Source organism: Bubalus bubalis, chromosome 17 (genome assembly GCF_019923935.1).
Source record: "Bubalus bubalis isolate 160015118507 breed Murrah chromosome 17, NDDB_SH_1, whole genome shotgun sequence".
NCBI lineage: Eukaryota > Metazoa > Chordata > Mammalia > Artiodactyla > Bovidae > Bubalus > Bubalus bubalis.
This window is the reverse complement of record NC_059173.1, coordinates 61,161,060-61,185,763: the sequence shown is the minus strand read 5'-3', so window position 1 is coordinate 61,185,763 and position 24,704 is coordinate 61,161,060. Positions and strand designations below refer to the sequence as shown.

Below are 24,704 nucleotides of genomic sequence, written 5' to 3'. Positions count from 1 at the left end.
CTGGGTGGGGAAGATTAGAGAAGGGAATGGCTACCCACTCCAGTATTCTTGCCTGGAGAATTCCATGGACAGAAGAGCCTGGTGGGTTACAGTCCATGGGGTCCCAAAAGAGTTGGACATGACTAAGCAACTAATACTCTCTCAGAGACCAAACCATAAGTCAAAACCATAAAGTTTATAGAAGAAGCATAGGAGAATATATTTGTAAACTGAGTGTAGGCAAACATTTCTTAGGACACAAAAAATATAGCCATAAACTAAAACTTGATAAAGTAGACTTCATCAAAATTAAGACTATTAACACCTCTATAACATGGGTGAAAACATCAAAGAGATATTTCACAAGATATAATCAGATTGGCTGTTTAGCACATAAATAGTTGCTCAATAGAAGGGGATAACAGAGGGTGAGATGGTTGGATGGCATCACCAACTTAATGGACATGAGCTTGAGCAAATTCCAGGAGATGGTAAAGGACAGGGGAGCCTGGTGTGCTGCAGTCCATGGGGCTGCAGAGAGTCAGACACAACTGAGTGACTGAACAACAGCAACACTGCTGCTGCCACCCCTGCCACGTCGCTTCAGTTGTGTCCAACTCTGTGCGACCCCAGAGACGGCAGCCCACCAGGCTCCCCCGTCCCTGGGATTCTCCAGGCAAAAACGCTGGAGTGGGTTGCCATTGCCTTCTCCAATGCATGGAAGTGAAAAGTGAAAGTGAAGTTGCCCAGTCGTGTTCGACTCTTAGCGACCCCATGGACTGCAGCCCACCAGGCTCCTCCGTCCGTGGGATTCTCCAGGCAAGAGTACTGGAGTGGGGTGTTGCCTTCTCCAGACAACAACAGTGGAATTAGTCATTAACAAAATGCAGATTAAAATACAATGAGATAACACTACATACCCACAAGAGTTACTATTAAACTTTGTAATAATTAAAAGATTGAAAATACCAAATAGTGAGGCTATAGAGCAAATGGACCTCATATATTTGTAAAATGATCAATCCCTTTGAAAATTATTTGGCAATTTCTTATAAAATTAAATATATATGTATTCTCAAATTATGCAAGGATATTCAATAGCTACTTGTTGAGAGTTTAACTAAAGACAGCAGATGCTTAACTACTAGACCACCAGAGAAATCTTAGCCCTGTTTCGACAATGCTTTGTGAGATCTTGCAGGATATTTACCTTTAAGGATGGACATTGGCCCCTGGCATTGTGACCAAGGGTTCCTGCAAGGCTTATCTTCAGCACTCACAGACCTCTTTCCAGATAATTTTGATCTGTGTGTTTGTTTTATTTTTTTAACTTGGTCACCCCACTAGTAGGATATCATGGCTTCCCCGGTGGCTCAGATAGTAAAGAATCTGCCTGCAATGCAGGAGACCTGGGTTCAATTCCTGGGTTGAGAAGATCCCCTGAAGAAGGGAATGGCAACCCATTCCAGTACTCTTGCCTGGGAAATCCCATGAACAGAAGAGCCTGGCAGGCTATAGTCCACAGGGCCACAAAGTGTCAGACATGACTAAGCGACTAACACTTTCATTTTCCTGGAAGTACACAATACTTGCCACCTCAGAGGAATTCTTGACACTTGTCACTGAATGTATTACTTTAGAGCTTCCCAGAATTTTAACTATATGGTCATCACTTGTGGGATTTCACCTCTGATGGGGACAAGGAAAGGAGGGAGAAAATATCTCTGAAGGGTCAATATTGCTACTTTAGAATAAGCAAATTGCTTTCCAGGGGGGAAAAAGTATTTAACTACCAGCCAGTATGTAGAGCAAAAGAAATTGCACTTTGCTTTTTTTTTTAGTTTTTTTTTTTTTTTTAATTTGAGCCATTTTTAAAAGGTCTGTACTGAATTTATTACAGTATTGTTTCTGTTATACATTTTTGGGGGGTTTTTTGGCCACAAGGCACATGGAATCTTACCTCCCCCACCAGGAATTGAACATGCATCCCCTGCATTAGAAGGCAAAGTTTTAACCACTGGACCACCAAGGAAGTCCCAAGAAATTGCATTTTAAAAAGGCAAAATTTGGTTTTTGGGAGGAAAGAATGTCTTCCCTTTTAGCAGATGAATTTTTTATATCTCTTGAAGGAGAGAACAACCAACTGCTCTGATGATTTAGATATTCACCAGTCAGAATAATCTGGATGTCACTCCCTGAAATCAGCAGTCTTTGATTTTTCTTTTCCCTTGGGTTACAGTTCCAAGTGAAGGCTGTGGGTCCCCAGGAAATTGTTCTTTTAGAATAAGGACAAGCCTGGTAACTGCCAAGTCAGGGAGACCTCATTCTTGGGTTTCCAATTGCTAGTGAAATTCAGTGTTCTATGTGATCATTCTTATGATCACTGAGGAATGAAAATTATCTTAATATGGTCAAAGATACCTGGCAGCTTGTTTTTTCCTGTAATTATTATCATTGGCTAATCAGAAAACAAAATATTTATAGAATCATATCTGTATTTTATTATTTAAAATATTTTTAATTTAAATTTTTTATTTTTTTAATGAACTCTTTAAATTTTCTTCAGCAAATCAATGATGCCCACCCAACCACTTTTGCTTGGGTTAATTCTTTGCTTGGTCCTGAGTGTAAACCTCTAGTCTCAGCTGTCACTTATGACAAATTAGAGCTTCCAGGCTCACAAACACAGATCTTGCAGGTCACATGTCCCAGAGATGGAGAATGTGATTTCTCCCAAGGGCCAGCTCTGCAGACCCATTATATCATCTCACACTCTGAGTGAGTCTCCCCTTCCCAGACTTCCTGAGCACCCTTTGACTGTACAGCATCTTTATCTCTGACCTCTGAACAGGGTCAGTGTGGTAATAGCAGAGAGAAAGCTTTCAGGAATGAACAAATGCTCAGAGAAATCAGGTAGCAGACTGTGTCCTGCATGGTGATCATTTCTGACAATGCTGATAGAGGAACTTCTGCTGCAGCCCATTGATTTCAGTGTCAGGCAGATGAAAAGGAACATATTGATGAGCCTTTGTCGTTGCTTTGCCGAAGGTGTCTTGTCAGATAAAAGACCAATAGAGGAAACCAACTTACGACAGGCCATCACATCAATTTTCTTGGTGCTGAAGGGAAGGGAATGAGCTATGATATTTAAACTAATCGATGCCTGTAAAGACACTCTTAAACTCTTACAATAAATTGTTTTGATTTGTTAAAAAAAAAAAAAAAAAGAGTGTTCTGCACAAAGGAGAAAGGAAAATGGGCCACAGACGTTGAAATAAGAGATTTCCATTCACAATGACAATGAAGTTACAACATGTAAAAACATTTTTTAATGTTTGCCCATATTGTGAGGCTTCCCCGATGGCTCGGCGGGTAAAGAATCCGCGTGCGATGCAGGAGAGAACAGAAGATGTTGTTTCGATCCTTGGGTGGAGAAGACCCCCTGGAGGAGGAAATGGCAACCCACTCCAGTATTCTTGCCTGGAGAATTCCATGGACAGAGCAGCCCGGCAGGCTGCAATCCAGAGGCTCTCGAAGAGTCAGACATGACTGAATGACTAAGTACACACATGGGCTTATAGTATAGCACGATAATGTAAAATACTTTGTAGAATCTTTTTTAACTTCCCAGTATTGGCTCTTAGAACTCACAACTGAGAGAAAAGGCCACTATTCTGCATTCTGAGGTTAGAGATGATAACTTCAGGCTGGGGTGCCAACCATCTTTCTAAAAGGCTTGTTGAAAGGTACCACTTCAGCAGTGTGTGTGTGCTAAGTCACTTCAGTCATGTCTGACTCTTTGTGACTCCATGGACTGTAGCCTTCCAGGCTCCTCTGTCCATGAAATTCTCCAGGCAAGAATACTGGAGTGGGTTGCTTTTCCTCCTCCAGGGGATCTTCCTGACCCAGGAATAGAACACATGTCTCTGGAGTCTCCGACCAATGTGGGAGATTCTTGGCAGGTGGATTCTTTACCACTGAGTCACCTGCAAAGCCCTTTCAGTGGAATCAGAGATCAACACTGTTTCTAACTTCTCTTATCCCACTCTCTACTCATGTTGTCTTTGTGTATGTTTAGAAAACTGGAAAAGGGCCAGGAGATAACTTTCAGAGGCCCTGTGATTTCCCTAAAGGAAAGAAGAAGGCACTTTCTGGTTTCTCCTCTGAAACCAAAGGGAGTGGGAGTGAAGATACTTCTTCACGATGTTTGCAGGTGTCAGTGAGAAATAGACACTGTGCCCCCATGTGATGTCTCCTAAGTAACAGGGCTTGCTGGCTTGCTGTGGTGTTTGTGGGCTGGTGTACTGGAGAAGGAAATGGCAACCCACTCCAGTATTCTTGCCTGGAGAATCCCAGGGACGGAGGAGCCTGGTGGGCTGTTGTCTATGGGATCGCGCAGAGTCAGACACGACTGAAGCGACTTAGCAGCAGCAGCAGCAGTCCTGAGAAAACATGGTAGAATTATAAAGCTGGATGAAGAAGGATGAATTGATTCTCTTATTTCAGGGTTCCCATGAATTGTCTGGGAAAGGATGCAGAATAGAGAGGAGGTGGGCAGGGATGACCATGAACTTGCTGGGGGTCACTGCAGGCTGGGATGTGATATGGTGGCCAGGTGAGGCTCAACTTTTGAAGATGTGTTTAGATTTCTCAAAAACTTGAGATCTCAAATAGTCTATCTTGTTATTTTCTTTAGTGAATTTTTTGGAGTTAAGGCCAATGCTAGCGGGGTCTTGAGACATCTTCCTACCCACTTCTACTTCAATGATCACAACTTGATTAGTGAAACTGACTACAGGAAAGCAATAGGAAGGGACTTCCCTCATGGTCCAGTGGTTACGAATTCACCTTGCAATGCAGCGCATGCAGGTTCGATCCCTGGTTGGGGAACTGGGATCCAGTGTACCACTGAGCAACTAAGCCCATGCACAGCAACTAGAGAGTCTGTGCACCGCAAGAAAATATCCCACTAGATGCAACTAAGATCCAATGCAGCCAAATAAATAAATGTTAGAAAAGCAACAGAAACTTTTGCACTTCTGAAATATAGCCGCTCACATAAAAGAAAGCGTAGTCTGGTCTAACAAAGAAAAGGACAGCCTATGTGCCAGGCACAGGGATGTCAGGAGACAGATCTACCTCCCTCTTCCCTGTGCTAACCCCAGAGGAAAATACACGGAGGAAGGGGCACTGCAAGCCACTGGAGACAAAGGCTGAGTGGACTTCACGGACCTGAGGGGGAAAGCCTCCATTCTAACCAGAGACTGGGCTGGACAACGTGTGAATCACTGAGGATGATACAGCAACGCCACGAGACTGCGTGAGAGATTGTCAGAGGGAAGGGAGTTGGCCGACCACTGATAGAAATGACCGGGAAACGAAAATTTCCCTTCTTCAAACTCAGGGACTTCAGACCTCAAATAAACGATTAGGTTATCTTCTTTAGTGAATGTTTAAGCTGAGTAACTACAGGCTTATTTTGAACAGGACAAGGAGATTTCATGTGCATCCTCCACAATGAAGCCATCCTGGATTCACGAGGGCAGCAGTGTGAATTCACACCTTGATGTAGGGAGGACTGGGGTGTGCTAGCTCAGGGTCAGCCTGCTTCTGCTGAACTCACACCTGACTGCCGACCCAGGAGAACTCGGGTCAAAGCGGACAAAGTGTCTCAAGCTGCTAACCGCAGATCTGTGAATGAAATAGTTTATTTGTGTTTATGCCAAAAACTTTAAGGGTAGTTTGTGATGCAGGTGAAGCTATCAGATACATTATTATTTTTAAAAATTTATTATTTATTCATGTATTTTTGGCTTCACTGGGTCTTTTTTGCTGCGCACGGCTTTTTCTAGCTGCAGGTAGTGGGGGATACGGTGCTTGGGCTTCTCTTATTGCCGAGCATGGGCTCTACATGCATGGCCTTCAGTAGCTGAGGCACACGGGCTTAGTTGCACCCCCCACACTGGCATTTGGGATCTGAGTTCCCCTGAACAGGGATCAAGCCTGTGTCCCCTGTATTGGCAAGCAGATTTTTAATCACTGGACTACCGGAGAAGCCCTACACATTATTATTTGATGTTTGAAAATCATAAAGCACCTGTAAACTCAAATCATCCCATTGTCCTATCTCCCTAAAATAGCTCAGCACTTAATTAAGCCTTAGTCTGCTACGTACCCTTGGCCTAAAATTCCCATTGAGGATGCTCCTCTTACAGTTTCTGAGATGAGATAGATATTCTGACCAAACGACACGTTTTCTAGCATGCATGCCCAGACAGTGCATGTGTGCATGCATGCATTCTCAGCTGTGTCTGGCTCTTGGAGACCCCCCTTGAAGCTGTAGCCTGCCAGACTCCTCTGTCCGTGGGATTTCCCATGTAAGAATACCAGAGTGGGTTGCCATTTCCTCCTCCAGGGGATCTTCCTGACTCAGGGATCGAACCCATGTCTCCTGTATTTCCTGCATTGGCAGGTGGATTCTTTACCACTGCACCCCCTGGGAAGCCTCAGACATTCAGAATTCCTTTTTAAGACACTGGTGTCATTCAGCAATTGCTTGTGTTGGGTACCTTCCACACCAGTGCTTCAACTTCATGGGGATTTCATCCAGTTTTCACTCCTTAGCCATGTCCTTTTAGGTCAGAGGCTTGGTTTGCTCAAAGTAGCGCTTATGGTGGCAGCCGAATTGGCAGAAGCAGAGAACACCTTGGCTCACCTTGGTGGCCACTGACATTAAATTCACCCTGAAAAATGTCGTCCTCTGTGATTCTTTCCAATCTCATTTTATGGGGAAAAATATAAATTGTTTCTTGTTTTAAAGGATCATCAATTTCTTATTCCCCCACTCCCACCATGAGATACTTTTATGTTTCAAAACTCTTTTCTCCAACTGGCCAGTTCCTTAATGGCAGGTCATCAACTCAGGCCAAGATAAGAGATCTGTTTGGCTTGATCCAGGAAAGGACTATAGACCCAGGCAGGAGTCAGGAGATTCCTTTTCCTCTTGGCTCCATCACTGCTTTGTGGGGCTCTAGAACAAATCATTTTAGTCTACTGTGCTTTATTTTCCCCCCAACTTTAAAGTGAGTAAAGTGTACCTTAACTGGCTTAGGGTGTGGTAATGAGGATGATACAGACAGAAACCATCTGCCCCCAGACAGACAGGACAGAGGGTGTGGGGCATGAACTTGGGGGGCAGGTGGATCTCCAGGCATCCTGTGGATCCAGGAGGAAGAGGGGTGAACTCACACACAGAAAATCAGCTATTGTCACATCTTGTCTCCTTCCTCTCTCTTTTCTTCCCATTCAAAACAACACTGTACTAGGTTGCGCTAAATAGAAATCACATTCATAGATGGCCAACCTGGGACCTCGAATATAAAGATACCAATTTCAACAGGCAAACAAAAGCATTCAACAGCTGAGGAAAGAAAGTGACAAAGGAAACATAAATACACTGCATAAGAATTATTATCTTTATCAGGACAATATAATATTCTCATTAGGGTATTTACAAAACAAAAATAATTTCTGTTAAATAATTAGCAATATGAAAAATAAAATTGTGATTGTAAAAATCAATAAATCCTAAAGAGTGAATATTTATATGTATAGTTCCACTCAGGTCAAACGAAATGAATAAAATATGCAACCTAGGCACGTCAAAGTTCAGAGAGAAAGCGACGTTGAACTCCAGATTCTAAACATGGCCAAACTACAGTGAATTGATAGGGTAGAAATGAAATAAAAGGGCTATAAGAATGCACAAATAGAAAGAATAGGATTGAGGTCATTAGAGGCACATAGACTAACACATATTTGAAAGACTGAGAGCAGGCAGGGTAGTGGCTGTTGGTGCAGCAGGGCAGAGAAAGCTGGAGCCTAGAGCGTGGACAGAGATTTATCCTCCAAGGGAGTTGCTTGTTCCAAATCTAAGGTGCCCAAACATTAATGCCAGCGGGCATCATGGTTGCCAAAACACAGATTGCTAGACCCCCATCCCACAGTTTCTGACTCAGTGGGTCTGAGATAGAACCTGATAATTTGCATTTCTGAGAAGTTCTCAAGTGGTGTTGCTGTTGCAGGTATGAGAACCACGTTGGGGAACTCTGGATAATAGTCTTGGGTAGTTTTAGGACATTGAATCATCAGGTGTAATAGAGGGCAAGCCTGAGATATGGGCCAGAAAACAGGGTGCTTAGCAAAAGTCTGTGTACAGAACAGTTAATTGTCCGATCAGCTCTTCAAGCATATTCAGAATGCTAAATAATCAGGAATTGCCTCAAACAAGAAATCCAGATTTTTTTGACTGAAGCTCGAGTGAAAAGGCCTGGTGGTAACTAGTCTGTATTGTTTGATTTTCCTACAGTGATAATGTATACACACAGTGTTAGTCATTCAGTCGTGTCTGACTCTTCGCAACCCCATGGACTGTAGCCTGCCAGGCTCCTCTGTCCATGGGATTCTCCAGGCAGGAATACTGGAGTGGGTTGCCATGCCTGCCTCCAGAGGATCTTCCCAACCCAGGGACTGAACCCGGGACTCCCGCATTACAGGCAGATTCTTTACCATCTGAGCCACCCAGGGAAACCCCATATTCATGTAGGATTTGTGCAATTCAAAATCAGGTATGCATACTATACAGGGGTGGGATTTTACCCCAGTCTCCATCTTTATCCTGAAAGATCAAGGAATATGCTAAAAGAGCCTTGGTCCTTGAGAAAGAGGTTTTCACAAAATATGCTTTTTTGGTATCTCTAGAGAAATTGAAAAAGGAAAAGAAGACATCTTCACCCACATATAGAAGGGTACATTTCTCAGTTCTGTCAAGAATCAGATTAGAGCATGTACGTACATGAATGATGAACCTCTTAATATCTGTTTATAATGAAAACTTCTGCTAGTGAGGACTTGAGTAATTTAACTGCTCTATTTATAACTGTTTGTAATGTGTTTCAGAGCCCAGATTTTCTCACTAAAGTTGCATTATTTAGGGCTAGACAAGAAAGCTACAATTCATGAGACAATAATCATTTTCTCACTAAAAAATGAATGAGCACTAGTATACATGAATGTGGGCTTATTATTTTTAACAGCTCAAGTCAAATCATCATATCTTCAAATGATATTTTTGCTTCTAAAAATCCTCAGAGTTAACAAATGTTACTTTAAAAATGTAATTATCCAAATTCTGATCCACTCTAAACTGTATCCATCTTTCCTTGTGTGAATTTCAGTTTTTAGTAGGAGTGTCAATGGAAACCAAATGTATATTTTCAAATAGGTTCTAGGAAAAGAATTTTGCCTCTCTGTAGTATGGAACCCTACTAGACCATGTTCACTGGTACCCAAGCTGACATCCAACAGAGCTATTTTCCTTCCATGGGAGGCACCTTGCAAAGCAACTCTTTCCAAGAATTTATGACAGAATCAGTTTGCACTCCTGGAGAAGGCAATGGCACCCCACTCCAGTACTCTTGCCTGGAAAATCCCATGGACAGAGGAGCCTGGTAGGCTGCAGTCCATGGGGTCGCTAAGAGTCGGACACGACTGAGCGACTTCACTTTCACTTTTCACTTTTATGAATTGGAGAAGGAAATGGCAACCCACTCCAGTGTTCTTGCCTGGAGAATGCCAGGGACGGGGGAGCCTGGTGGGCTGCCGTCTATGGGGTCGCACAGAGTCGGACACGACTGAAGCGACTTAGCAGATACAGCAGCAGCAGTTTGCACTCCAGACGTTTATGCTTTTCCCATATAACTTCATTCTGTTAGCCCATCATCAGCAGTGTAATGAAAAATGGATGCCAAAATACTATGTTGCCAAAATATCATAATTGACATAGCAAAAGTCTAGTCTTTGCTGCCTCACTTGGCTGGATGACTCCAAAGAGTCAAAGGCTATTGGTGATCTGACTTGGTATGTGCTCTAAGGAGGGAAGAAGGGTCCTTAGTAGATGAATGCTTTGCCAGAGTACAAAAGAGAGAAAACGAAATAGCCTGTTTAAAAAAAAAAAGAGGGGAGAGGGAAAAGGAGAGGGATTTTGTATGCCCTCTACCCCCAAACTCTCAGAGACAATTTAATTATCATAAGTATTTCTGTCTTTTTTTCAACCTGTGTGGACTTTTACATTGAAATCAGATTATGAATACTAAAATGAGAAATAGAGAATAGCTACTACTCTCCAGACTCCATTCAAAACTTTCAGGTATTCTTCCCCTTAATTCTCATAACTCTTGAGTATTGTAAATCCTCATTTGACATATGATGATACCAAGGGACAGAGAGGTGAAGTAGCTTGCCTAGAGTGAGATGGCTATTAAAATAGTGGGAGTGGAACTCAGTCCCCAGTCAGTGGGACTCTGTTGCCCATGACTTGAATGCAGAGCTAGTGGAAAGCAGTCAATAGGATGCAAATGTTATACACGTGAAAAACACTTTTAATCAATCACCTTGATATTTCATGTGATATAAACTAACTTCTTGTGGATAAATTGAATTTTTACCAGATGCAGGATGATTGATCATTCCTTATTGAAACAAGATGCCCTCATTTTTTCTCTTCTTGGGTCTGGTTTGATAAGAGATCATTTGTAGAGGCATTGACATCCAATGTTATCTCATAACATCTAGGCTGTCCAAACCTCTAAAGCAAATACAGATCTTTCTCATGTCTAGGGTTACTTCGTTTTTACAAAGGAGAAACTAAGACCTTTATTTAAATGGAAATAAGATACTGGGTAAGCTACATACCAGAACCAGATTCATTTCGAAGATCTCTGAAGGATTTTGCTTGATATCAGCTTCTATTTTTTTTCCCTTAAAAAAATGTTATAGGCCAGTGGGCATTGTGTGTAGGGCTTCTGCCTCAGGAAAAATGATACTAGTAATTGTGCCTGAAAAAAAAATACTTAAATAATAAAGGGGTGAATGAATGAATGAATGTCCAAATTGTTTGGACAACAGCGTAATTCCCAACTTTAGAAATTTCAGAGATAAAATGTTTTTAAGGGTAAAAAATATGATAAAATTTAAATGGATTAGTAACCAATTCCCTCTCATACAGTTCATGAGGTTCTCACGGCAAGTATACTGGGGTGCTTTGCCATTCCCTCCTCTAGTGGATGACATTTTGTCAGAACTCTCCACTATGACCTGTCTGTCTTGGGTGCCCCCACATGGCATGGCTTATAGCTTCACTGAGTTAGCAAGCCCCTTTGCCATGACAAGGCAGTGATCCATGAAGGGGAGAGAGTGAGGGATGGAGTCCTGGCGTTCTGCAGTCCACGGGGTCACACAGAGTTGGACACGACTGGGCGGCTGAACAACAACAACCAATTTTCATTTTACTTGCCCTTCTTGCTTTTATTCTCTTGAAAATGTTTCACTCTTTAGGTGAAAATTCTCTGATACTTACCAACTCTTTAGAAAATGCTCCCTCACTAATTCTATAGACCAGCTCCTCTGCACCTTCCCAGCTGCTGCTCTCTTGTTGGGATTGATGTCATTTCTCATGGTCCTGGGTAGGTAGCCTCAGAGTTAGTGTAGTTCCCTGAACCCTTCATTTCATTGGCAGGCAGTGGTGAGACCAGAGCATAGTCACTGTGAAATTGCTTCAGGGGAAAGTTTATTTACCTACCATATGATCCAGCAACTCGCCTTCTGGGGACATATCCAAAAGAAGCATAAACAATACCTTGTAAAGAAATCTGAACCCCCGCATTCATAGCAGCATCATTTATAATCACCAAGACATAAAAACATTCTTAATAAAAAAGTGAAAAGTGTAATATATATGTTATATAATTCCCCAAGAAGAAGAAATGCAAAAAGGCAAAATGGTTGTCTGAGGAGGCTTTACAAATAGCTGAGAAAAGAAGAGAAGCGAAAAGTAAAGGAGAAAAGGAACGATATATCTATCCGAATGCAGAGAGTTCCAAAGAATAGCAAGGAGAGATAAGAGAGCCTTCTTAAGTGATCAATACAAAGAAATACAGGAAAACAATAAAATGGGAAAGACTACAGACCTCTTCAAGAAAATTAGAGCTACCAAGGGAATGTTACATGCAAAGATGGCACAAGGAAGGACAGAAATGGTATGGACATAATAGTAGCAGAAGACATGAAGAAGAGCTGGCAAGAATACACAGCAGAACTGTACAAAAAAGATCTTCATGACCCAGATAACCATAATGGTGTGATCACTCACTTAGAGCCAGACATCCTGGAATGTGAAGTCAAGTGGGCCTTAGGAAGCATCACTATGAACAAAGCCAGTGGAGGTGATGGATCTCCAGCTGAGCTATTTCAAATCCTAAAAGAAGATGCTATGAAAGTGCTGCACTTAATATGCCAGCAAATTTGGAAAACTCAGCAGTGGCCACAGGACTGGAAAAGGTCAGTTTTCATTCCAATTCTGAAGAAAGGCAATGCCAAAGAGTGTTAAACTACCGCACAATTGCACTCATCTCACAGGCTAGCAAAGTAATGCTCAAAATTCTTCAAGCCAGGCTTCAGCAGTACATGAAAGGAGAACTTCCAGATGTTCAAGCTGGATTTAGAAAAAGCAGAGGAACCAGAGATCAAATTGCCAACATTCATTGGGGCATAGAGAAAGAAAGAGAATTCCAGAAAAGCATCTACTTCTGCTTCATTGACTAAGCTAAAGACTTTGACTATGTGGATCACAAAAAAATGTGGAAAAGTCTCAAAGAGATGGACATACCAGACCACCTTACCTGCCTCCTGAGAAATCCGTATGCAGGTCAAGAAGCAACATTTAGAACTGGACATGTAACAACGACTGGTTCCAAATTGGGAAAGGAGTACATCAAGGTTGTATATTGTCACCTTGCTTATTTAACTTGTATGCAGAATACATCATGCGAAATGCTGGGCTGGATGAAACACAAGCTGGAATCAAGATTACAGGAAGAAATATCAATAACCTCAGTTATGCAGATGACACCACTTTTATGGCAGAAAATGAAGAGGAACTAAAGAACCTCTGAAGAGGTGAAACAGGAGAGTGAAAAAGCTGGCTTGAAACTCAACATTCAAAAAACAAAGATCATGGCATCCAGTCTGATCACTTCATGGCAAATAGATGTGGAAACAATGGAAACAGTGACAGACTTTATTTTCTTAGGCTCCAAAATCACTGAAGATGGTGACTGCAATCATGAAATTAAAAGATGCTTGCTCCTTGGAAGAAAAGCTATGACAAACCTAGACAGCATATTCAAAAGCAGAAACATTACTTTGCCAACAAAGGTCCATCTAGTCAAAGCTATGTTTTTTCTAGTAGTCATGTATGGATATGAGTTGGGCCATAAAGAAAATGAGTGCTGAAGAATTGATGCCTTTGAACTGTGGTATTGGAGAAGACTCGTGAGAGTCCCTTGGACTGCAAGGAGATCTAACCAGTCAATCCTAAAGGAAATCAGTCCTGAATATTCATTGGAAGGACCAATGCTAAAGCTGAAGCTCCAATACTTTGGCTACCTGATGGAAAGAACTTATCAATTGGAAAAGATGCTGATGCTGAGAAAGATTGAAGGCAGGAGGAGAAGGCAACAACAGAGGATGGGATGGTTGGATGGCATCACTGATTCGATGGACATGAGTCTGAGCAAGCCCTGGGAGTTGGTGATGGACAGGGAAGCCTGTTGTGCTGCAGTCTATGGGGTAGCAGAATGTCGGATATGACTGAGCGACTGACCTGAACTGGATTCAGTCATAAAAATGAGGGAATTCTACCCTAGTGACAACATGGATGAACCTTGAAGTAAGTTTTTATGAAAGTGAAAGTTGCTCAGTCGTGTCCAACTCTTTGTGATCCCATGGACTATACAGTTCATGGAAATCTCCAGGCCAGAATACTGGAGTGGGTAGCCATTCGCTTCTCCAGGAGATCTTCCCAACCCCATATCAAACCCAGGTCTCTCACATTGCAGGCAAATTCTTTACCAGCTGAGCCAACAGGGAAGCCCAAAAAAGGGGACACTGTGGCTGCATGGGTCAGGAAGATGTTATACTAAATGAAATAGTCAGACATTGGACAAAGAATATTGTATGATCTCCCTTATACATGGAGTCAAAACCAAACAGACAAATAAAAATCCAAACCATCATAGAAAAAAGAAATCAGATTTGTGGTTATGGGGTATGGATGAGGGGAAGTTGGTGGAAGGTGGTCAAAAGGTACAAACTTGCTGTTAAAAGATAAATATGTAGTAGGGGTGTAATGTGCAAGGATATATATATATCTATATCTTTTATATATATATATCTTTTATATATATATATATATATATATATATATATATATATATAGAAAGTTATGACCAACCTAGATAGCATATTCAAAAGCAGAGACATTACTTTGCCAACAAAGGTTTGTCTAGTCAAGGCTATGGTTTTTCCAGTGGTCATGTATGGATGTGAGAGTTGGACTGTGAAGAAGACTGAGTGCCAAAGAATTGATGCTTTTGAACTGTGGTGTTGGAGAAGACTCTTGAGAGTCCCTTGGACTGCAAGGAGATCCAACCAGTCCATTCTGAAGGAGATCAGCCCTGGGATTTCTTGGGAAGGAATGATGCTAAAGCTGAAACTCCAGGACTTTGGCCACCTCATGCGAAGAGTTGACTCATTGGAAAAGACTCTGATGCTGGGAGGGATTGGGGGCAGGAGGAGAAGGGGACGACAGAGAATGAGATGGCTGGATGGCATCGCTGACTCGATGGACGTGAGTCTGAGTGAACTCCGGGAGTTGGTGATGGACAGGGAGGGCTGGCGTGCTGCGATTCATGGGGTCGCAAAGAGTCAGACACGACTGAGCGACTGATCTGATCTGATATTTTATTGTATATAGGAAAATTGTTGAGAGTAAATCCTAAAAGTTCTCATCACAAGGAGATTTTTATTCTTTTATTTTTATTTTATGTTAACTAAATCCATTGTGGTAATCATTTTGCAATGTATGTGAGATTAAACCATCATACTGTACACCTTCAACTTCAAAGATTTTTTTTTAATTGTGTTAAAAATTTGTGTGAAAATTAAATTAATTAATGTTCAGTTCAGTCACTCAGTCGTGTCTGACTCTTTGCGACCCCATGAACCGCAGCACGCCAGGCCTCCAGAATCTTATTTCGTGTGACATGTAAGGCTATCACACAATAGCTCAGTCCGGTGCTCTGCGAAGACCTAGAGGGATGGGATGAGGGGTTAGGAGGGAGGTTCAAGAGGGAGGGGATACAAGTATACTTATGACAGATTCACATTTTTGCACAACAGAAACCAACACAACATTGTAAAGCAATTATCCTCCAATTAAAAAAAAAATTTTAAAGAAGACTCTCACCCCAGGATACCCAATTTCACCTGTTTACTGACCAAATTCTCAGCTGCCTGACAAACCTCCTCCCTTCTTTGAAGACTTTTCCAATTTTACATTTCCAAAATTTAAATAGCCATGTTTCCTCATTACATAAAGCTTGTTCTTTTCTAAAGAAAAAAATCCCAAAACTGGGTCACAATCACATTTTGTGTGCTTTATGCACAATTTTGCATACCTTAAAAGATATACCCCTTGTCTACCATAGTGGTACACATATTTGTTGAATTAAAGTATTTGCTAAAGTTAAAAGGTTTTCTACCTAAAACTTGTAAATAATGGTGCTGCCCATAGCTACATGGGGATGGGGATGATGTTCAGAGAATTGTCAGAGATGTAAATAACATACTTTCTGGATAAGGGACACAAGAGCTCAATTTTTTCATTTTTTTCCCTTCAATTGTTCAAACTTATTTTTTTGTCGCTCATAACTCAAAAACAGTTTAATGGAAAAACTTCAAGTGTTATAAATATATTAGTCCTTGATGAGAACTCGAATGTAAGAATAATTTTACCAACATGGAATTTAAAGTTTTTTTATTTATTGAAGGTGAATTTTTCTTTTCAAGAGAGAGCCCCATGAAGTCCCTATGGATAAAATCATTTCCACCAGGCATCTGGCAATATTTTCACTAATCTAAGGTTTCATTTTGAAAAAAATAAAATGCCCAGTCCTTTCTTTGAAAGGACAAACTCTTCACCGTAAAACAGTTTCCTGTGGGTCAAAGCTTGTCATATTTACTTCTGTAGAGTGGCAGGTTATCCCACAGGTTCTATTTTCATTTGCTCCATATAATTCTGCTTCACCTTTGCTTGCAGATCTTTCTAGTGGAAGTCAGCAGAATGCCTCTGTCTGGAGAAATGTGTGTTGACCAAAGGGAAAGATTGGGTCAAGTGAGAACCGTGATGGCTACCAGCATCAGCTCCCTAGATAACCTCAAAGCAAGGCCAGGCCCTCTTCAGGAAGCAGACGCATTTTTCCTCAACTCTCCTATTCAGGTTAGTCCTCTCCACCTCAGTGAGCAGGGAAGGTCAGGCTTCCCCCCCAAGAATGCCTAAGCCACATGCCCTGTGAATGAATGCGGTCTACCGCTTTTCCAATGCTTTCTCCAAAGAAGTGTAGGGTCTAATGGAGACTCTTGGACAGCAAGTAGGAAGGAAAATTGAAGTCACAGCTTTCAGGACAAGTGCTTTCTCTTCCCACACACGCTATGGATTGCTTAATGCTCACAAGAAGCCCATGGCCATAAAATTCCTTCCAGAAAGTCCCTACAAGGAAACAGAATAAACCACAATCTGCCCATTATGGAAGGCTAGTAGCCTACATTATCCTGCAGGAACGAAGGGCCTTTGGCTCCAGAAAGTCTCAGTTGTTGGTTTTTGTTTTTTTTTTTTTTTTCAACTTGATTTGTAGAACTGCTGACCCCTTATCCCTAGGAAGCAGGAGATAATAATAAACAGGTAAAAGCTATCGTAAAGCCAACCTTGGTCACTGATGATGTTTCCTCTACATTCCTCTTATTAAATGCTTTTAAAGCTGGCCACCAAGTAGGTTTCGAATGCATTAAAACTCCTGCTGAAAGGATCAGCCTAACATAATATGGAAAAACGGTAAAGAGCCATGAAATACTGCTTTGGGTTTATTGGCTCAGGTATGGAATAAACATCATCTTTGAGGTTCATGCTGCCATTATAATCTCTTCTTGTGGTAAGTAGTTCTTACCACAGTCAATGCGACTGGCAGACGAGATGTGCACTCTTAAGCTACACGACAAACAAAAGGATTTTTTTCCTTCCCAGGAAAGCACGCCTTCCCATATACTGTTGTAATGATACACAGGCCTTCACCTGGGATGTCCTCTTTTGTCCGGACTATCTTGGTGACCATTTCTATTAGCATCAGTTAACCCTCAACCCTGTCTTGTGTTCCTATTTGGGTTCTTCAGAGGGTGAATTGATGCTACAGAGCCTCTACAAGTACACCATGGGAAAGGATTCCAAATAGATTCGGTGATATGTGCTGCTGGCGGGGGTTGTGGATTGGTGGACTGTTCACTCCTAGCATTTTTGCACCCTGAATTCACGTGATCAGGGAGTCACCAAAAGTTGGTGGAAACAAACAAGCAAATGGTTGTTGACAACACAGTGGTAATAGTCTTGAAGCTCCAGTTCCAGTTGGGGAATTGGACTGGGTTGGAAGAATAGCGGAGCTGACTAGGTCAAAGAGCAACGAACCTTGAAACAGTTTTAAAAGCAAACAGATGAAGAGAATGAAGAATTCACCAGGAGATACACAGCCTAAAGGCAGACACAGAGGGGTCTTAGCTGTACCAACAGGAAGTATGAACTACTGCAAGAGGAGGAGGAAATTCAAACTGGCTGTAGACACATTTTTTATTTTTTTATTTTTTGGCAGGCAGTCAGGAGATACAATATTCTACAATGTATATTTGGGGACTTCCTTGGGAGTCCAGTGGTTAAGACGCCATATTCCCAATGATGCAGGGTGCATGGGTTCATCCCTGGTCAGGGAACTAAGATTCCAAGTATCAAAATAAAATAAACTTTAAAAAAAGAATAAAATATATATTTCAGCTAACAAGGCATGAAGTTGGATAAACAGAAGAATAAGGATGAATGAATAAGGGCCTGCTCAGTGGCTCAGTGGTAAAGAATCTGCCTTCCAATGCGGGAGCTGCAGATGCAGGTTCAGTCCCTGGGTCAGGAAGAGCCCCTGAAGAACGAAATAGCAACCCCCTCCAGTATTCTTGCCTGGGAAATCCTGTGGGCAGAGGAGCCTGGCAGGCTACAGTCCATGGGGTTGCAAAGAGACACGACTTAGCAACTAAACAGCAACAATATATATTTCAGCTGATGAGGCATGAAATTGGGTAAATAAGAACTTAACATTATTCAGTTTTGTAAAATAGTAACAAAAATTAGAAATTTCCAAAAAGAACTCAGATTTCCAATCCACTTCCCATGGCATGCCCCATGCCTTTTTGTGTTGCTCCTTGAGCCCATTTTGAACATAGACTACTTATTTCTTCTCTTTGAAAATTTTAAAAATACATTGTAGATTTCAGTTTGCAGATATACATTTTTAGAAGTTTTATGTATATTTGTAATAGGCTGTGGTTAAGTCTATTGTGGTTCTAGTGTTGCAATAAAAACAAAATACATTGACACAAAATTGTGTCATTATAGAATAGAAGGGAATTGTTTTATATAGTAGTAGAAAGGAAAAGGCATGCAACCCACTCCCGTACTCTTGCCTGGAAAATCCCATGGATGGAGGAGCCTGGTGGGCTCCAGTCCATGGGGTTGCTAAGAGTTGGGCACAACTGAGCGACTTCACTTTCACTTTTCACTTTTCACTTTCATGCATTGGAGAAGGAAATGGCAACCCACTCCAGTATTCTTGCCTGGAGAATCCCAGGGACAGAGGAGCCTAGTGGGCTGCCGTCTATGGGGTCGCACAGAGTCGGACATGACTGAAGCGAATTAGCAGCAGCAGCAGAAAGGAAAAGAGGGACAAAGGGTGAGATGGTTCAATGGACATGAATTTGAGCAGACTCTGGGAGATAGGGAGGACAGAGGAGGCTGGCATGCTGCAGTTCATGGGGTCGCAAAGAATTGGACACGACTTCGAGACTGAAAGACAAGATAAATGATGATACAATCCCTCTCCTTTTCTAACGCACAAATGGAAGCAAGCTGGTGACTTGGGCTTTTTTTATGTGATGAGTTTCTCATTCTTCTCTCTCTTCTTTCAAAACAAAACTTAGGAAACACATCTCTGAGAAACTAGGCAAAGCTGGGAAACTGTATCTACTTTCTCACTTCAGTCTTTATCATATATTTTTTGTTTTAAATGCTTACTGGTTCTATAGGAATTGAAGTGAAGGTCACCATCAATTAGATTTGTCATGATTCCTAGTAGTCTTTGAACTTAAACTTTCTGATTCAGCTTCACTCTATATTAAAACTGAAATTGGCTTATAATTATTTTTATACTCTTCTGATTTTAATTTAAACTTATATTAATCTTAAATTACTTGAGATGTTTTTTTTTTTCTATTGTTTTAAGCTTGGTGTAATTTGCCAATAGAATTACTTGGCCTTGACCTTTTGATATTGTTCTTTGTGTTTGTGTGGGTTGGAAGTTATGTTAATAGTTTTATCTACTGATTCAATTTCTTTAGTGATCATTAGTTATTTTAAGGATGTTTGTCTTTCTTTTTAAGTTAGTTTTGGTAGTTATATTTTCCAAGAGGACAATTTCCTTGTCTAAGTTTTCAATTTTTTTAGCTTAAATTTATTTACAGACTATTTCTTCTTCCTGCCCTCTTGAATGAGGAAAGATGCTATATTAGCTGGGATTCTTTTGTTAATAAATAATCAAAATATGACTTCAGCTCTTTTATGTTATTTCATGGAAGAGGGAAATGTACTGATTCCCAAGGCTGATGTTCAGATGTGATTGGACCCAGTTACTCAAAAGGGCTTCCCTGGTGACTCAGTGGTAAAGATCCTGTCTGCCAATGCAGGAGACATAAGAGATGCAGGTTTGAACTCTGGGTTGGAAGGATCCCCTGGAGGAGGGCATGGGAACCCACTCCAGTATTCTTGCCTGAAGAATCCCCATGGATAGAGGAGCCTGGTGGGCTACAGTCCATAGGGTTGCAAACAGACACAACTCAGCACACACAACAGTGCTCAAAAACTGTCAAGTATCAGATGTCATTTTCGAAAAATCTCTTGATTCTGCTCTTCTATATAGGCTTCATTCTACTGGTTACCCTTGATGGGAAAGAAATGTCGACCCCTAGCTCCAGGCTTATATCCTAAACACTTATCTACTCCAGAAATACAAGAATGATACTGCTTTCCCCAACTTTTTCACTAAAATACCTCACATGTGAATCTCTTTATTACTGATAAAGTCATCTGTCTACCCCTAGAGCATGTGCATCTTTGATTGATGAACCCTAGGGAGGTATGGTATGCTGTGCTGCTCTCAGTGGGAGGAAGAATGTATACTGATCAGGTTAAAGAAATGGATATGCAGTGTGTGTGCTCAGCAGCCAGCACCTTTCTCCATCATCAACATGAATTGCCTTAGTGCTTCACTAAAGCGATGCTTACAAAAGTGTAAGGCCTCCTGAAACTGTGTGTTGGGTACAGAAGAGTATATGGGTAATAGATGCTAGAAATTATTCCACTGAATTAACTTTATCAAAAAAGTTAACAGTGAGCTCATACAATGAAGCTGATCCTAGGAGCGGTGGGAGTTGGAATTGCTGCTTTGGGAAATGGGAAAAGTTGATGGAAGACATGTGAAAAATTTACAAGTGGGGTTATAGATGGAGTTAAGACTGGAAACCATACATTTAGAGTTATTTCAGCTTAATGTGATTTGAGATGTTTCTCAAGCTCTGAGTGAAGAAAATAATGTTAAAATTGGATCATGTTGAGATTCTTATGGGGCTTCCCATGTGGCACAGAGGTAAGAATCTGACTGCCAAGGCAAGAGATTCAAGAGACATGTGTTCAATTCCTGGGTCAGGAAGATCCTCAGAAGGAGGAAATGGCGCCCTATTCCAGTTCTCTCCAAAAATATCCCATGGATAAGATATCTTTTCCATTTCTTTGAATTTTGTTCAATTTTCTTCATTAATATTTTATAGTTTTTAGAGTATAGGTCTTTCCTTGGTAGGGTTTATTCCTATTTTATTTTTGATGAGATTTTAAACAAGATTTTTTTACTTTCTATTTCTGATAGTTCATTATTAATACATAGAAAAGCAACAAATTTCTGTGCATTAATTTTGAATTCTACAACTTTGCTGAATTTATTTCCTAGTTCTAATGGCTTTTAGGTGGCAACTATAGGGTTTTCTATATAAAATATCACATCATCTGCAAAAGAGTGACAGTTTCCCCCTCCAATTTGGATGCCTTTTCTTTTTCTTGTGTGATTGCTGTCGCTAGGACTTTCAACAGAAGAGAAGTGGTGAGAGTGGGCATTCTTGTCTTGTTCCCAAATATAGGGAAAAGGCTTTCAGCTGTTCACATTTGAGTATGATCTTACCTATGTGTTTGTCATAAATGGTTTTTATTATGTTGTGATTTGTTTATTCTGACTGCAAGGAGATCCAACCAGTCCATCCTAAAGGAGATCAATCCTGGGTGTTCATTGGAAGGACTGATGCTGAAGCTGAAACTCCAATACTGTGGCCACCTCATGCGAAGAGCTGACTCATTGGAAAAGACCCTGATGCTGGGAGGGATTGAGGGTAGGAGGAGAAGGGGACGATAGAGGATGAGATGGCTGGATGGCATCAGCCACTCGATGGACTTGAGTTTGGAACTCTGGGAGTTGGTGATGGACAGGGAGGCCTGGTGTGCTGGGATTCATAGGGTTGCAAAGAGTCGGACATGACTGAGCAACTGAACTGAACTGAACTGATATTCATATTGATGACCATTTTTACCATGAATGGATGTTGAATCTTGTCAAATGCATTTCTGCATTTATTGGGATGATCATGTGATTTTTATAGTTCCTTTTTATAATGTGATGTATTGTGTTGATTGGCTTGCAAATATTGAACCACCCTTATGTCCCTGGAACAAATCCAACTTGATCATGGTGTATAATCTCTTTTATATATTGTTGGATCGTGTTTGCTAATATTTTGTTTAAGTTTTTTGCACCAATATTCATTAAAGATATTGGCCTGTAATTTTCTTTTTCTGTGTGATATCTTTGTCTGGTTTTGGTATTAGGGTAACTGTGGCCTTGTAGAATGCATTTGGGGGTGTTCTACCCTCTTCAATTTTTTGGAATAGTTTGAGAACAGTAGGTAGTAGCTTTTTTTTCTATAAATTTGTAGATCTCCCATGTGAAATCATCCAGTCCTAGACTTTTGTTTGCTATGAGTTTTTCCTTCATTATTACAAATTCAGTTTCACTACTAGTGATCAATCTGTTCAAATTGTTTGTTTCTTCTTGATTTAGTCTCAGAAGGTTGTACGTTTTTATAAATTTGTCAATGGCTTTTAGATTGTCCAGTTTGTTGGCATAAAATGTTTCATAATATTCTCATGATATTTCATATTCCAGTGGAATTGGCTGTTATTTCTCTTCTTTCATTTCTAATTGTTTATTTGGGCCCTCCATCTTCTTGGTGAGCCTGGCTAAAGGTTAATCAATTTATCTGCAAAAAACCTGCTTTTGTTTCATTGATTTTTTTCCTACTTTTTAAAATCTTTATTTCTTCTCTGATCTTTATTATTCCATTCCTCTGCTGACTTTGATTCTGTTTGTTCTTCTTTTTCTTATTCCTTTAGGTTTGTAGGTTAGCTTGTTTATTTGAAATTTTTCTTGTTTCTTGAGGAAGACCTGAATCACTATAAATTTCCCTTTTAGAATTTTGTTGCATCCCATAGATTTTGGAGTGTTGTGTTTCCATTTTCATTTGTCTCAAAATACTTTCTGATTTCATTAACTATTTTTTAGTTGTTTTTTTTTTTTAGTATCATGTAATTTAGTCTTCATGTGTTTATTGTTTTCCCATTTTCCCTTCTGTAATTGACTTCTATCTTTATATCACTTTGGTCAGAAAAAAAATACTTCATATAATTTCTATCCCCTTAAATTTATTGAGACTACTTTCGTGGCCTAGTGTGTGACTTATTCTGGAGAATGTTCTACGTGCACTTAAAAAGAATGTATATTCTACTATTTTGGCATGTAATGCCCTATGCTGCTGCTGCTGCTGCTGCTAAGTCACTTAAGTCATGTCCGACTCTGTGCAACCCCATATACAGCAGCCCACCAGGCTCCCCCATCCCTGGGATTCTCCAGGCAAGAACACTGGAGTGGGTTGCCATTTCCTTCTCCAATGCATGGAAATGAAAAGTGAAAGTGAAGTCGCTCAGTCGTGTCTGACTCTTCACGATCCCATGGACTGCAGCCTACCAGGCTCCTTCATCCATGGGGATTTTCCAGGCAAGAGTACTGGAGTGGGGTGCCATTGCCTTCTCCGGTAATGCCCTATAGGTATATATTAAGTCCAACTCTCTATTGTGTCATTTAAGACTACTATTGCCTTATTGATTTTCTATCAAGATGATTTATCCAGTGATCTAAGGGGGAGTGTTAAAGTCCCCTACTATCTTGCTATTATTGTCAACTTCTCCCTGTTAGTATTTCCTTTATGCATTTAAGTGATCCTGTATAGGGTACATATATGTTAACAAGTGTAATGCCCCCTTGTTGTATTGATCACCATATCATTTTATAATTCCCTTCTTTGTCTTTTGTTATAGCCTCTGGTTTAAAGTCTACTTCGTCCGATATGAGTATCGCTATCCAAAAATGGAAGATTATAGTTACTCACAGAAGTAGTTTCAGAAGCAAAGGCTGCCATAAAAGAATATGTACTTTTTTTCTGGAGAATCATAAAGACAAAGGTTACACCGTTTCTATTTATCTGAAGGTCTCAAGACACCATTTTCATTAAATTTAACTTTATTCTTATCCTGTTTTATTCAGATTATATTGTTTTGAAATTTCCTTTCCATGACAGATACATGTTGGTTGTTTTCATTATTATTAATTTCTACTTGGATGAGGCTCTCCATAAGACCTGATCATACCAAGACAGAAGGGCTCAGACACTGCTCTCAAACTGTCTCTCCACTGTTGTTGGAGTAAACATATACACAGACCTTAAAATGATTGGAGAGGTGCCAAAGGTCCAGAGGAGAAGAAAAAAAGTAATACTTAGCTCTTCCTAAGAGAGGCAGTCACATAAGTGGTAGTAATTAACTTGGGTCTTAAAGAACAATAAAATGATAATAATCATAATGACTTATATTTATACAGTCACAATTATAAATGCCTTCATGTATTACCTCTTCTTTAGTCTTCAAGGCAACCTTATGAGTTAGGTTCTATTATTATTCTTAATTTACAGATGAGGAAACTAAATCACAGTGAGCTTAAGTAACTTGACCAAGTTCATATAGCTAGTAAGCATTGGCACATGGGTTTAAACCAAGGCAGTCTGCTCAGAAGCACTACCTCACATCAGGTAAGAAGTTGTTTCCCAGGGAGACAAATACAGGAAAGCACGAGACTATGGAATGCTCTGGAAATCACAAGCAGTTCAGTATTGCTGGATGTAAATTACATAATTGAAAGTAAAGAGGTAATTAGGGAGAAGGACATCGTCTAAGGGAATTTAGATATTAGTCTTGTTGACCACAGGAATCACTGAACAATGATCTTAGAAAAACTATTCTGGGGAAAGTATGG

At 40.6% G+C, this 24,704-nt stretch overlaps 1 long non-coding RNA gene across 3 annotated transcripts in view; it reads left to right on the top strand.

The window, feature by feature from the left end:
- LOC123330005 overlaps window positions 1-24,704 on the top strand; it is a 109,297-nt gene that overhangs the window by 81,434 nt on the left and 3,159 nt on the right. For 2 of the 3 annotated variants that reach the window (XR_006545679.2, XR_006545680.2), the window contains one exon: window positions 16,196-16,375. This is a non-coding gene — a long non-coding RNA (uncharacterized LOC123330005). Of the gene's footprint in view, window positions 1-16,195; window positions 16,376-21,529; window positions 21,586-24,704 lie in introns of those variants that run through there. The other variant, XR_006545681.2, reaches the window with a different exon arrangement.